Here is a 16534-nt window from a genome sequence, read left to right on the forward strand (position 1 = left end):
CCAGGCCAGATTTGTGAAGGTAGAAATTTAGAAGGGGAACCCGGCAACGCAAACGCGTGAAAGAGACCTCTAGTCTGCGCGAGCGCCAGTCTTTGCTACTCCAAGGATGCAGAAGATGCTGATATTGGGGAGATGATGTAAGAGCCCAGGCAGAAATTTCCTGAAATATTGTGTAGCTGCGAAACCTCACCGCAGCTGTATATGCACACGCTGGCAGGACAGCAACAATTGGGCCGCAGAGAGAGGCTCTTGCTAAGGAATCTGCTACTTCATTTAAGTGAAAGCCCATGTGACCTGGTGACCAAAGCAACCTTACCGAATTTAGATGGAGCGGAATCAGGAACTTAAAGAGGCGTAATGCCCTAGACACTGTGGGTGAGGATAACAAAGAGCAAGTGGACAGAGAGTCCGTCATAACCACGACCTGGGAAACGGTAGTTTCTAATTTTCGGAAGGCTAAGATTAGTGCTAATAATTCAGCCAGATAAAATGAAGTGAAGTCACGAAGACGGAGAAAAAAGGACCTACCCAGTAAAGGCGAAAAAATTCCCACAGCTGCCTTTTCGCGATCCTGCGAGGCATCGGTAGCAATAAGTACATGAGAGGGAAAGGACCTTAGGTGGTCCTGCAACAGACCCTGAAGAATCGAGAAGGGCTGCAGTCTTGCGTTCGATGGGAAAATGTCATCGAATTCAATCTTGACAGATGATGAGTTGTTATACATTTGGCGGACATCTGTGAAATGAATGTTTATGGGATCAAGGAGAGACTGCACGTAACATATCTGCGGAGTATGATAAGGAGACCAGGCGGCACTAAAAAAGGCGGAAGGTTGACTAAGAAATATGATACCGGAGGCGTGAAGAGGTGAGTTGCACAATTTTAAAAATGTTTGAACTATTAAAAGGCGAAACCTAGCGGACAACGATGGGATTCGCGCCTGAAGGTGCAGAACAGTATTGACGACATATTTTGGAAGCCCCCGACAAAGGCGCAACGCCTCACGCTCCAACAGCACAAGAGTTCGAAGTTTATAGGCAGGAGCTCCTGAGAATAAAACACGCCCGAACCCCAAAATTGGGCGGTCGTACATTTTATAAATCATCAGAAGTGTACGCCTTCTCATGCCTGACCTAGCACTACAAAGCCTGCGCAGGATGCCGATGGCCCGAACTCCTTTTACAGAAACTTGCTCCATGTGTAGCCGTCTGAACTTGAGGAATTATATTATTTCTATAGACCAGGCAGATATTTACAGGAACAGAAACCAGAAATACTAACAATGCGCATTTCTTCACATTGAAGGACAGATGAATTCTTCCTAACCAGTTGTCAATTTTGCACGTTTCGATAAAGAGTGTGAATGTCACCCGCTGATTCAAAAAATGCAATATCGTCAGCGTACAAATAAGTTTTCACATTTTGAATGCATAAAATTGAGCTTAGAAAAATGTTAAAAAGAACAGGTGAGAAAACTGATCCCTGCGGTACACCTTTTGTCTGTTCAAATCTCCTTGAGGAAACACCATTTTGGCAGCAATAAAATTCTCTATTTTGCAGAAAAACAGAAATTCAGGCTACAAAATAGCTTGGGAATTTCAGTTCCTGCAATTTTAGTAACAGAGTCGAGTGCTCCACGCTGTCTAATGCTTTACTGACATCCAACGTGACAAGCGCAGCAAACTGCTTTCTATTGCGAGCGAATTTAATACGACTCTCTAGGTCAGTATGAGCACACCAAATTGAACAACCCGGCCTGAAACCAGTTTGACATGGATTCAAGAGAGCATTTTCCGTAATGAATGACATGACACGGCTGAGAAGGAAGGACTCTTTCCACCAATTTCACTAGGTTCGATGTTAATGACATAGGGCGTATGTTGTCTAAAGTAAACCCCTCCCCTTGATTTTTAAGCAATAGAACTACTTCAGCAAGACGCCACTCATGTGGTATCCAAGGACCTTTAATAGAATGGTTAACTAGAGCCAACAGGTCTACAGGAGATTCATTGAACAAAATTTTGATCATAGATGAAGTGACCTTATCGGGGCCAAGAGCCGCTGGGGATAAGCGCAGAACAATTTGCGACAGTTCAGGCATAGAAACCTCAGTCAAATCACCTGAGGTGCATGTGAATATAGCAGGAGAAGGTAGAGCAGATGTAAAGCGAAGCTCTAGGCCACACGCAATGTCGTCTAACGCCTTTGCGATGTCAGCAGGGGACTGAACAAGGGATTCAATGTTGGCAGCCGGAGGAATCACCTTGTTGCGCCTCATGAAATTAAACAAAGCTCGCTTATTTCCCGATTGCGAAAGGAAATCATAATGATATGTATTATACTCCTCTTTTGCTCCGGCGACAGTGCGCCTAAATGTTGCTGCAAGATACTTATAATCCAACCAATTTTTTTGGGCCTTCATTGATGAGAAGTTTATTCCAAGCTGCTTTCCGTCGTATATATGCACGCGTGCACTCAGCATTCCACCAATTGTTCGCGATTGCAATCTTGGTTCTCTTAACCAAAAATTCAGACTTTTGCCTTGCATGGTCCAGTACTGAACACAGATGTGTAGCCTTGCTTTTGGCACTTGTCTCAGCGCAAAGGTCTGAAGCGATTCGGAGAGCTGATTTTAGCGTGTATTTAAAGCAACTGTAATTTATTAACGTGCGCTGATGTCCCTCAAGAAGAGTTAATTTACACGCAAAATTGAAACTAATCGGTAGATGATCACTGTTTGTTGCACAGTCAACAGGCGCCCAAGACATAACAGAGACTCCTGGGGAGGAAAAAGTTAAATCCAAGGCAGAGCGGCATTCACTCCGAACAAACGTAGGCAATCCGGAATTGCTGCAGATCAAGTTGTTGTCAGAAGCCTAATGGAATAGTCTAGAACCAAAGGTGTCTGTGTTAAACCCCCACGTCGCATGGTGCGAATTGAAGTCTCCAAGTAATAAAACCGGAGATCGGCTACTAGACATAGTGAGTCAAGGGGCCGAGTGTCATGCATACCAGACGGGAAATATGCATTAGCTACCGTAAAGGGCTGTTGACCAGGGACACTGAGGTCAGCCGCAAGGATTTCGCATTCATTGTCCGCATATTGGAAAGAAATGCATGCCCTGTGGCAAAACATTGTAGAGATGAGCACTAACAACCCTCCCCCTCGTGATGACCGGTGAAGCCGGAACGGACGGTAATTCTTGAGATGATAATTGAAATTTGTAGTTAGCCATGTTTCCTGTAATGCAAATAAATCTGGTAGAAGCTGACTGCATAGGCAATTTAAATCTGTTGAAGGTGAGAATATAGATCAGCAATTCCACTTGAGTACACTTAAGAACCCTATATAGGCGGGAGTGCCGCAGCCGTGACTGCCTTTTCTAGAATCCTGGTCTGAGCATTTTGACTTGCGTTACTTTTGTCTTTGACTGGGGGGCATGATGGACCTGCAATATTCAGAGGAGACCCACTTCGTTTCTTGGCGCGGAGATCAGACTCCATATCCACACAGTCTATAGAGGATGCGTCCATAACGCTGTTCATTCATTCATTCATTCATTCATTCATTCATTCATTCATTCATTCATTCATTCATTCATTTTTATTTGTTCTTCACAACATGACGTACACATTGTGAAAGGGGCCAAGAAGAAAAGCCGTTCCTTTACGGCTTGAAAAAAAAATCTTGGTCCCCCCTGGCATTGACGGCAACGAAGCAACACAATCCAGAAACAAATGTACAGAAAAAAATATACAGAAATATACAGAGACAAACAAAATTATAACTTGGCATTTTTATGAAAGGTATGGCGACAAGCTCATGGAGCGGTCGGGAAATAAAGACATGCAGTCATAATGAAACAGTGGCTAAATATCTGTACAAGGTGTTTTGTTTATGAAATGTGTGGTGTGTATTAGAGACATGCAAATTAATAAAACAACACCTTCAGGTTCCGGAAATTTAGTCCTAAAATATCTGTTCCCGCTTCAATATGTTCATTTAGTAATCGATGCAGGTTATTCCTAAGACTCTGAAACCCATAGTTCGTACGGCATTTTGGCACTTTCCAACGGTCTGTTGTCCTCGTATTGTAGGCCGCGTTGCCTATTAATTCTAAGTTCGATATGTCCAAAAACAGCCTTTGATTTTCCTTGATGCTGAGAGGTCTTTTGTTCCTCATATTGTTTTTGGCCCTGTGGAGCGGAAATGGTTACCACAGTAGGAGGAGCAGCTTCCGAAGCCAAGGAAGGCAAGAGCGGAGCGATGGACACATGCAGAAGATTGGTCATCTGAGTAGCTATGACCTGCGAAATGCATGTGGATACGGTTTCCATAATGCGATCCATTGCATTTGCCACAGCTTTCTCAACTGCCGCTGTAATAGCCTGGGACCAACTACAATCCATTATGTGTGGGCATTTGGCGGCCACACTAGAGTAGCCTGAGGCGCTCTCCTTGACTGCTGCAAAAGCCTCTCTCCGCGTGCATCTGGGCTTGTCTATAAGCTCAAGCACCTGAACTTCTTGTGCTCGTACAGGACAGTCAGGCGAATTAGCAGGGTGAGCACCACTACACAAACAATATTTCTCTTCCTGTTCAGGACATTCCTTTCTGCAATGACGTCCCCCACAGGCACAGCAGCGTAAGGCCGATTTGCAGGCTTTGCCGCTGTGACCAAATCGCCAGCAGTTTTTACACTGAAGGGGCCGAGAGTTAAACGCATCTACTCGAAAAACCAATGGCCACACCTTAATCTCTGACGGGCAAGATATTCCTACAGATATGGCAATGATGGACTCCGTAGGAACTTTTACTCCATCAACCATCCTGCTGCATCGATGAACAGCAATCACTCCCGCAGGCGAGAGGTTCTCAAGCGTTTCCACAGGGCTCAATCGAGAGTCGACCCCTCGAACCAAGCCCTTGGAACATGCTAGATGAGGCGGAATGAATGCGCTCACCGGGTGGCTGGCGAAGGACGTACACTTCAGCAGGTCTTCAATGCAGCCCTTATCCGGTGACCTGCACAAAATACCACCCCTGCCGAACTGCCGGACATCAGTAATGCGCATGAAGTGCTTCGATGTGGATTGAAGAGCCGCCTGTGCTGCCTCCGGGTTGTTCAGTCGGATTGCGGCTCCATCGGAAGGCCCTAAAGCGACCGGAATGCTGGAAACACCACTGCGGAAAAAGGAATCGTTTGGGAGCTGGAATTGATGCAGATATGTCGACAAAGGGGAAACCCCTGGCCGGGAGGAGAAGTAGAAGACATTAAGCTCTCGTCCCGCACCCAATCACCCTAGAACAGGAGCAAGCAGGTACAGACAAAAAGAAGGAGAGATTTAACAAGCTAGCACAACACCGCCAGGTACGTAGCCCTCTACCTCGCAGTGACTCAGCGAGAGCGTCGGCAGGGCTCGGGAGGCTGTAACAGAAGAAGAAGAAGAAGGAAGTGCTCGGTCGAAAACTGCTTCTTCTTCTGCGATCGCGCACTAGTATCGACGATGATACGAGGCAGGTTGGGGTGCAAAGAAAGATGGCGGAGCAATTCGTCCAAAGTGGTGAGAAGATCCCGAAGCTCATGAGTCAGGACATTTGGGTGCGACACAGGCTAGCTGACATACCCAAACTCGGACTCATTCTATCAATTTCGAGCTGGAATTGAGGAAGAGATGCCGACCAAGGGGAAACCCCTGGCTGGGAGAATAAGTAGACATTAAGCGCTCGTCCCGCGCCAAATCACCCTAGAACAGGAGCAAGTTGGTACAGACAAAAAGAAGGAGAAATTTAGCAAGCTAGCGCAACACCACCAGTTACGTAGCCGCTACCTCGCAGTGACTCAGCGAGAGCGTCGGCAGGACTCGGGAGGCTGTAACAGAAGAAGAAGGAAGTGCTAGGTCGCAAACTGCTTCTTCTTCAGCGATCGCGCACTAGCATCGACGATGATGCGAGGCAGGGTGCGGTGAAAAGAAAGATGGCGGAGCAATTCGTTCAAAGTGGAGAAAAGAGCCCGAAGCTCATGAGTCAGGACATTTGGGTGCGACACAGGCTAGCTGACATACCCTAACTCGGACTCATTCTACGTGCTGAAGTCACTTAAGAAATACAACATGAACTGGTGGGCGAGTTGGCCAGACATCGTTCTTGTAAACGAGCTTAACGGCGGCAGTGTTTCGATGGAGGCGAAACGCAAAGGCGCCCGTGTGCTGTGCGATGTCAGTGCACGTTAGAGGTCCCGAAGTAGTCGAAATTATTCTGCAGCCTTTCACTACGGCACCTTTTTCTTCCTTTCTTCTTTCACCACTTCCTTTATCCCTACCCTTATGGCGCGGTTCGGGTGTCCGCCGATATGTGAGACAGATACTGAGCCATCTCTTTTCCCCAAAAACCAATTATAATTAATATTATTTTCAAAATTCGTGGAAAACTTCTTTTTGGGGAAAGGAAATGGCGCAGTATCTGTCTCACATCTCAGTGACACATAAACCGCGCCGTAAGGGAAGAGATACAGGAGGGAATGAAAGAAGAAAAGAAGGAAGAGGTGCCGCAGGGGAGGTCTCCGGGGTAGGATAGGATAGGATACAGTTTAATGCTCTAACAAGGTGTTTCGGACAGACAGAGGTCTTCATCTTCAAGCAAATGTCTCCCTCTGTCTTGCAGAGGTCGGCGCTTCAATTGCAGGGCACCGCTTAGTTGGGCCGCTCGCTGGGCATGGATGACCAATCCTCTTTAGAGGATTGGGCTGCCGCTGGAGAGCACACTCTCCCACTGCTCCGCACTCGGATTTTCTGAGCCATGGAATGCTTTATTTCTGTCACATTCCCAAGTAACATGGTATAGGGTGGGTGTTGCGGCGCACCATGGGCAGATGTCCCTGTATTGGTTCGGGAACATTTTGCTAAGAATGTGTAAATTGGTGAAGGTTCCGGTTTGCAGCTTCCTCCAGTAAACTGCTTCTTGTTGATTTAATTTGTTGTGAGGAGGAGGATACTTTAGTCTCGTCCTTCTGTAATAATTTAGAATGTCTCAGAGTACGTCGGGATTACCCTCAAGAAGTCCTCCGGGTCTTCGTTCAAGAGTGCTCGGTTAGTGTACTCGCGAGCGACTCTATCGACCCTTTGGTTGCCTTCTATCTCGGTGTGTCCCGGTATCCAGGAAGCGGTGTGTCTAATGTGATCTTTGGGTAGGCCTGCGCGGAGGAGGATTTGGAGCGCTTTATGACCTATTCTGCCGTTAATGTAGTTACGGCATGCCTCTTTCGGATCTGTGAGGATTGTTAAGGACTTATTCACGCGATAACCCTCCGCTGCCGCTAGAGCAACAGCCATTTCCTCTCCCTCGGTTACCGTGCAGTCCCGTGCCGACGCGCAAGTGATATCCTTATAGTCTGAGCCTATTACTGTCACGACGACTTTTTGCTCTCTTGTTCCCCGTCTCCGGGGTACATCGCGGCGTCCATGTATACTGTGTTCGCCTTGACTGCCAAGTATTTTTCTACATATTTCGCTTGGGAATTTCGCCTAGCTGCGTGTAAATATGGATCCATATTTTTTTGTGGAGCGAGCCTATTTTGTTTGTTCTGCGGAAATTATCAGGCAGACTCGCTGTTCTCGGCTCTGCTCTAAGCGTTGCTTGATGTCCCAGTCTTATGAGGAGCGCTCTGCCAGTGGTCGTCTGCTGGAGCCTGTCTCGTTGTGACTCTAGTTGCGCTTCTTTGAGTTCCTCGAACGAGTTGTGAAGGTTCAGGGCCAGCAGCGTCTCCGTTGATGTGAATTCAAGCAAGTAAATTCAGGAATAAGCAGCAGCAGACAGTGGAGATAGCTTGGCGGTGGTTCTGTTCTGGACGTGTTCGATTCGGACCTGCTCTGCTGGGAACGATCGGCTAAGTTTCGGGTGACTTCTCGTTTTGTGGGCTTTAAGCACGCGGTAAGGCAGTAAGCCCGGGCTATGTCTACCCAGTCTCCCGGCCAGGGGAGCTCCCCTGGTCGGTTTCTCTATCACTTGATCTCCTGCCTTTGGAAGCTTTTTTGCGCAGCGGCGTCGGCAGTATCCATGTTGCGCTGGTGCCTCCTGATGGCGGTGCAATCAAGATGACCAACCCTGGAGCTGTTCGGGCTGCTCTCCAGTCAGCCACTTCTCATTATGAGTCAATCTCGGAGGTACGCCAGTTTGGACGTGACAGGATTCTGTGTAGATCGCCACACCTCGACGGTGTCAGATAGTTACTAAAGGCCTCATCCTTTGCCTCGCTTCAGGTAAGTTCATTTATCCTTCACATGTGGCTTGCACGATAGGTATCGCTCGAGGCGTGGACTCTTCCCTGTCTCCAGCAGAAACTCTTGAGCTTCAGTCTACTGCAGTTGTTATTGCTGAGCACCGCTGTAGCCGGAATGTAAACAACATGCGGGTGCCTACCGAATCTGTAATTGCCACCTTTGTCGGTACTTCCCGCCCCTCTGAAATCAAGGCATGGCCTCTAATTTTTCGGGTAGACCCTTTGTCATCTAGGCCTCTGCAGTGCAACCACTGCTGGCGCTATGGCCATAGCGCCGGCGGTTGCAAGTCCAACTTGCGGTGTTGCAACTGTGGGGATGGTCATGCAACGAACACCTGCACTGAGCGTAATGTGAAGTATTGTCTTTGCGGTGCGACCCACTCTGCAAACTACTCAAATGGTCCCTACCGAGCGCAGGAAATTCAAATTCTAGAGATAATTGACAGAAAACGCTGTTCGCGCCGTGACGCCATTACACAGTGTATAGAATGGGCCCACGGTTGTGTAGGTGTGACCGCTCGTCAACGAGTCATGTTAGACTCGATGCTGTCCCAGGCAATTAAGGCTGCTGTGGAGGCTTCAATGTCTAAAATGGTAGAAAGGATTGTCGCAAGTGTATCGGAGTGCCTTACAAACGTTCTAGCGACTCAGCTTACACATGCTGCGCAGGCCGGTTTGGCCCTTTCTCTACAGCAATTCCCTCTACTCCTACCGGGTCTACAATTCCTGAAGCATTTCAGCCCCAGGAACGTACTACAGCCCCTTCCGCGGTACTTACTTCAGGTACTTTGAGTGACGATGGTATCATCTATGATTCCGAGATGATGGAACCTGATGCGCGGGTTCTCAAGTGCAGCCGGTCCCCCATGCCTCATTCGTCGTCTTCTCCACTTACCCAGCCCAAATCAAAGAAGGAACAGCTTGGCACCAAGCCCAAGGATACCATTTTATGGCAGGCAGTTGCTGCTGCTATTCTTTCGCAACCACAGCGTCGTTGCGAGTTCTACAGTAGAACTGTCGCGCTATTCATTCAGCTTCCACAGATTTACAGTGCATTTCTACCCAGCTTAATGCGGATGTCATAATTCTGAAAGAAACCTGGCTTTCAACTGACAAACATTTCCATATCAAAAATTACTGTTCATTTCGCCTAGACCGCTAGTCAAGAGGAGGGGGTTTACTAACTTTAGTCCATTCAAAATTTTGCCACATGGCTATGGTATCTTTTCAACAAATGTCTCCTGACTGTGAGATTTTGGCACTAGACTTTGTACTTACTGGGTGCTCTCCATATTCAATAGCAAATTGTTACTTCCCCAATGGAGCCCAGGATGTTAGACCTTTGGACATGTTACTCGCTTAGTTTAAAAGCCCATTTCTCGTGGCTGGCGACTTCAATTCTCACCATGTGTCGTGGGGTTTTAGGACTAAACTATGCGGCAAGCGCCTTTGGGACTGGGTTTCTGATCACAACCTGATGTGCTTAAATTCAGGATCGGCCACTTATCTTCGCTCACACACTCAATCTGTTTTAGATCTCACGTTCACTAGTCCTGGAATTGGCGTAACGGATTGGTCGATGGTTGACTGCGGCACCTCAAGTGACCATACTGTCACGTAGTGGCGACGGCATTCGAAGCAGCGATGAAGACGGACGAAAGGGTCTTCTAAAAGAAAACTGTTTATTGGGCTGACGTTCACCCAAAATGCACTGAATCACTCGGCGGCGGCGAAGTGACAAGCGTGCTCGGCGGTCGTCGAACAGAATGCCCGCCGCTGTCGGCCGTGCTCAATTTAAAGCTGATAGCGAACTTTTGAGATAAAGCCTGCAAAGTTACTAGAACATTCCGGAACAATGTAGAATCAGCTCTGCCTGGCTGCGATCAATCGAGATAAATCTAGTCGCGTCTTGCGTCGCAAAGAAAGCGATAAAGTGGTGTGGCGGCAGATTTGAAAAACCAACAAATACTGCAAATATTTACAGTATTTGTTCGTTTTTCAAATATGGCGTTTTTCAAATATACCTATTCATTTTGATATATGTCGTGTAACTCAGGCGTCTTCTCAGTTGCGGTCACATGTAAATTATGACAGATTTCAGACGGCGTTGCGCTCTGAAAAAAAAAAAGGCGTCTAACATCGCTGAGGCCCACCAGTCCGCAAGCGTATGTCTGGCTATAGAAGAATACCGTAAAAAGTCGGAGTTTCTGGTGCGGCCAACAAAAGGGAATTCTTCTACCTGGAGGAATGCGGACTGCACAAAAGATCACTGGTGGAGGAAGGCAGCATGAAAAAAAGCTTCTTCATAACTAATACCCAAATAACTGGAGTGATTATAATTTTTTGCAGCCACCTTTAAACGCACAGTTTCTTGTGCGAATGAAAAATATGACTCAGAACATTTCGATTATCTTTCGAAGTCGGGCAACCAACGTGCACTATTCGGCTTTCTACCGTCTAGAAAACTGCCCACGTCCTCTAGTAATTTACAGTAGTTAGTTATGTCACCTAAAGAAGCTATCCAGGCGGTTGAATTAATTGCCACGGGCCTGCAAAAGCGGTTTTCGTCTCTACCGCTTTTGCGACCAATGTTGTTTGCGTTAGTGGTGCCAAATAATAATGCCTCACAAGTTAATCTATCGCAGCTTTCGCAAGTTGTACAGAGATTACCAGCTGCTGCTCCTGGCCCTTATGGTGTCACTGCACAGATGCTCAAGATTCTCTATGAGGAGTCTACCGACTCCTTATTGCACCTCATAAACTACTCTATCAAACACGCTTGGATACGTCCTGGGTGGAATCTGACCAAGGTGATTCCTTTACTGAAAAATCAGGGTGGAGGCTATGAATTGGATAATATTAGGCCAATTTCTTTAACATCAAACGTGGTAAAGTTAATAGAAAGGGTGTTACTAATTTGGGTGTCAGCCTTCTTGGACAGCAAAAATATACTCAGCCCGTGTCAAATCGCATTCTGGCCACCGTGTTCGATATGGAATGCACATGCTGGACTTGAGAGTAGAATTCTCCTTGCTCGTCGTCAACGCCAGGTCGCGGCTTTGGATACGCTAGACGTCTCCAAAGCTTATGGCAGTGTAGAACAGTCCATCCTAATAAATATGCTACAGTCTCATCAGTTTCCAGATTATATAGTGGCTTGGATATAATAGAGAATTCTTTTGCGTCTAAAATGGTGTTAATTCAGAGAGGTATAAACAAACGGGAGGGGTACTGCAGGGAGCTGTTCTTTCTCCTGTGCTCTTTGATATTCTCTTTAGCTCAAGTCCTCTCTATCAACATGTACGCACTTACGTGTATGCGGACGACATTGCGCTTTTTGAGACTGCGCCGGATATAAATTCACTCCATGGTCTGTTGCAGTCATATCTGAGTACACTTGAGCACTGGTTGATCAGCTTACACCTGAATCTAAATGTTAGCAAGTGCGCCATCCTTGTTTTCCCTCTACAGAATCCTGTAGTGGTCTTTCTCACTTGCCACTTACAACCAGTACCGCAGGTTCAATCCCTAAAATACCTAGGGGTCACTTATGACGAGAAACTCACCTGGCGACCCCACATTGACAATGTCGCGGTGAAGGGGGCTCGGGCCGTGGGCATGTTGCGTAGGCTGAGTAGTCATCGGTCTGGCATGCGAAGAGATGCACTATTAATGATTTACAAAATCCGTAATGCTGGACATCCGTAATCCGTAATGCCAGAACTGCCGGACATCCGTAATGCGCATGAAATGCGCATTAAGGATGTCCGGCAGTTCGGCAGGGGTGGTATTTTGTGCAGGTCATCGGATAAAGACTGCATTGAAGACCTGCTAAAGTGTACGTCCTTCGCCAACCACCCGGTGAGCGCATTCATTCCGCCTCATCTAGCATGTTCCAAGGGCTTGGTCCGAGGGGTCGACTCTCGATTGAGCCCCGTGGAAACGCTTGAGAGCCTCTCGCCAGCGGGAGTGATTGCTGTTCATCGATGCAGCAGGATGGTTGATGGATTAAAAATTCCTACGGAGTCCGTCATTGCCATATTTGGAGGAATATCTTGCCCGTCAGAGATTAAGGTGTGGCCATTGGTTTTTCGAGTAGATGCGTTTAACTCTCGGCCCCTTCAGTGTAAAAACTGCTGGCGATTTGGCCACAGCGGCAAAGCCTGCAAAACGGCCTTACGCTGCTGTGCCTGTGCGGAACGTCATTGCAGAGAGGAATGTCCTGAACAGGTAGAGAAATGTTGTTTGTGTAGTGGTGCTCACCCAGCTGATTCGCCTGACTGTCCTGTACGAGCACAAGAAGTTCAGGTGCTTGAGCTTATAGATAAGCGTAGATGAACGCGGAGAAAAGTTTTTGCAGCAGTCAAAGAGTGCGCCTCTGGCTACTCTAGTGTGGCCGCCAAATGCCCACCCATAATGGATTCTAGTTTTGTCCCAGGCTATTACAGCGGCAGTTGGGAAAGCTGTGGCAAATGCAATGGATCGCATTATAGAAACCGTATCCACGTGCATTTCGCAGGTCATAGCTGCTGAGATGACCAATCTTCTGCATGTGTCCACCACTCCGCTCTTGCTTTCTTTGGCTTCGGAAGCTACTCCTCCTTCTGTAGTAATCGATTCCTCTCCACAGGGCCACAAACAATGTGAGCAACAAAAGACCACTCAGGCTTCTCCTTCGAACAGCGTTATGGACGAATCCTCTATGGACTGTGTGGATATGGAGTCGGATCTCCGCGCCCAGAAACGAAGTGGGTCTCCTCTGATTATTGCAGGTCCATCTTGCCTCCAGTCAAAGACAAAGAAAAGTAACGCAAGTCAAAATGCTAAGACCAGGATTCTAGAAAAGCCAATCGCGGCTGCGGCTCTCTCGTCAAGATAGGGTTCTTAAGTGTACTTCAGTGGAATTGTCGATCTATTCTCAGCTTAAACAGATTTAAATTGCCTATGCTATCAGCTTCTACCAGATTTAGTTGCTTTACAGGAAACATGGCTACTTACAAATTTCAATAATCATCTCAGGGATTACCGTCCGTTCTGGCTTGACCGGTCATCACGAGGGGGAGGGTTGTTAGTGCTCATCTCTACAAAGTTTTGCCACAGGGCATGCATTTCTTTCCAATACGCGGACAATGAATGTGAAATCCTTGCTGTTGACCTCAGTGTCCCAGGTCAACAGCCCTTTACGGTAGCTAACGCATATTTCCCGTCTGGTGTGCGTGACTCTCGGCCCCTTGACTCACTCATGTCTAGTAGCCGATCTCAGGTTCTATTACTTGGAGACTTCAATTCGCACCATGTGACGTGGGGGTTTCAAACAGACTGCTTTGGTTCTAGGCTATTTGATTGGGCTTCTGACAACAACTTGATTTGCAACAATTCCGGATTGCTGACGTTTATTCGGAGTCAATGCCGTTCTGCCTGGTATTTAACTTTTTCCTCCCAAGGAGTCCCTGTTATGTCTTGGGCGCCTGTTGAATGTGCAACAAACAGTGATCATCTACCGATTAGTTTCAGGTTTGCGTGTAAATAACCTTTTGCTGAGCGACATCAGCGCACGTTATAAAATTACAGTTGCTTTAAAGACACGCTGAAATCAGCCCTCCAAATCACTTCACGCCCTTGCGCTCAGACAAGTGCCGAAAGCAAGGCTGCACATCTGTGTTCAGTACTGGACCACACAAGGCAAAAGTCTGAATTTTTGTTTAAGGGAAGCAAGGGTGCAATCGCGAACAATTGGTGGAATGCTGAGTGCACGCGTGCATATTGACGACGGAAAGCAGCTTCGAAAAAACTTCTCATCAATGAATGCCCAAAAAAGTGGTTGGAATATAAGTATGTTGCAGCAACATTTAGGCACAGTGTCGCCCATGCAAAAGAGGAGTATAATACAAATCATCATGACTTCCTTTCGCAATCGGGAAATAAACGAGCTTTGTTTAATTTCATGAGGCGCAACAAGGTGATTCTACCGGCTGCCAACATTGAATCCCTTGTTCAGTCCCCTGCTGACATCGCAAAGCCCTTAGAGGATATTGCGTGTGGCCTAGAGCTTCGCTTTAATTCTGTTCTACCTTCTCCTGATATATTCACATGCACCTCAAGTGATTTCACTGAGGTCTCTATGCCTGAGCTGTCGCATACTGTTCTGCGCTTATGCCCAGCGGCTCCTGGCCCCGATAAGGTCACTTCATCTATGATCAAAATTTTGTTCAATGAATCTGCTGCAGACCTGTTGACTCTAGTTAGCCATTTTATTAAAGGTCCTTGGATACCTCATGAGTGGCGTCTTGCTGAAGTAGTTCCATTGCTTAAAAAGCAAGGGGAGGGCTTAACTTTAGACAACATACGCCCAATTTCATTAACATCGAACCTAGTGAAATTGGTGGAAAGGGCCCTTCTCAACCGTGTCATGTTATTCATTTCGGAAAATACCATCTTGAATCCATGTCAACTTGGTTTCAAGCCGGGTTGTTCTATTTGGTGTGCTCATACTGACCTAGAGAGTCGTATTCAAATAGCTCGCAATAGGAACCAGTTTGCTGCGCTTGTCACCTTGGATGTCAGTAAAGCATACGACAGCGTTGAGCACTCGACTCTGTTTCTAAGATTACAGGAACTGAACTTCCCAAGGTATTTTGTAGCCTGGATTTCTGTTTTTTTTTGGAAAATAGAGAATTTTACTGCTGCCGAAATGGTGGTTCCACAAGGAGGTTTCCACAGGCAAGAAGTGTACCACAAGAATCAGTTCTTTCACCTGTTCTTTTCAACATTTTTCTAAGCTCAATTCCATGCATTCAAAATGTGAAAACGTAGGTGTACACCGACGATAATGCATTTTTTACATCAGCAGGTGACATTCACACTCTTTATCGAACCCTGTAAAGTTACCTCATTGTGCTTGACAACTGGTTAGGAAGAATTCATCTGTCCCTTAATGTGAAGGAATGCGCATTATTAGTATTTCCGGTTTCTGTTCCTGTAAATATGTGCCTGGTCTATAGAAATAACATAATACCTCAAGTTCAGACGGTGAAGTATCTCGGAGTAATATACGACTCTACTCTATCCTGGCGGCCACACATTGAGCAAGTTTCTGCAAAAGGAGCTCGGGCCATTGACATCCTACGCAGAGTTTGTAGTGCTAGGTCAGGCATGAGAAGGCATACACTTCTGATGATTTATAAAATGTACGTCCGCGCAATTTTTTAGTTCGGGTGTGTTTTATTCTCAGGAGCTCCTGCCTACAAACGTCGTCCTCTTCTGCTGTTGGAGCGCAAGGCATTGCGCCTTTGTTTTTTTTTTTTTATTCGAGAAGTGTGCCATGAGGCATAAGTTGAAAAAGGAAAGGGGGGAAGGAATGCACGGGATTGAAAGTTAGAAGAAGGAGTGAAGAACCGTTGCGCTGAGGTAGTCGCAGAGGTTGTTATTAAACGGTTGTCCATTGTCCACTTCACGAAGTCACTTTCGCGGTTCCACCGCAGGCCCACCTCCCTGAGGAGCCGTTTTCTGATAGCAGCCGTCGCTGGGCACGTCCACAACAGGTGCCGCACATCACATATGTCCGGTGCAGCGCCACAGTGAGGGCACCTGTCAGGTAGTGGCAGATCATTGGCACGCCACCGATGACGGACAGATGGTGTCAGAGCCGCCCCTGCCCGAATCCGGCGCACGGATACCTCCTCCTGCCGAGTAAGACTACGGGGGAGAGGGTGCGAACACGGAGGAATTAGAGCGCGTGTTCGCTGGCGCAGGACTTCGGAATCGGAAACGTGAGACAGGAACGGATCTGGGGGAAGAGGGGAAGGTGGCGGATCGTCTAATGTACGAAGATGAGTCATAGCATCTGCTTGAATGTTATGTGGATCCTGGGCATGGCCGCGAATCCAGTGTATGCGCACAGGACATGGATACTTTGCGCAGAGCACATGAATAGATTGTGAAATCTGGAACGTTCGTCGAACAGCCTTCAGCTGTTTAAGGGCGGCGCGGGAGTCGGTGTAAATGTGAACTGTATTGAATGTTGGAACAAGCGGAAGGGAAGCAATGGCATTGTAAATGACTTGAAGTTCCAATGCCAGGGGAGTGCACGTATCCGCAGATACGTCGCGCGAGAGTTGAGATGCGGATGAGATGGACTATACACAGCAGTAACTCCCCTCTCTGCAGAATGAGATGCGTCCGTGTATAATATGCACCCTTCAGGCAGATACGCTGCTGATACCGACGGGGAAACAGTGGGGCGATTGTCAGTGAGC

Source organism: Amblyomma americanum, chromosome 5 (assembly GCF_052857255.1).
Source record: "Amblyomma americanum isolate KBUSLIRL-KWMA chromosome 5, ASM5285725v1, whole genome shotgun sequence".
NCBI classification, from domain to species: Eukaryota; Metazoa; Arthropoda; class Arachnida; order Ixodida; family Ixodidae; genus Amblyomma; species Amblyomma americanum.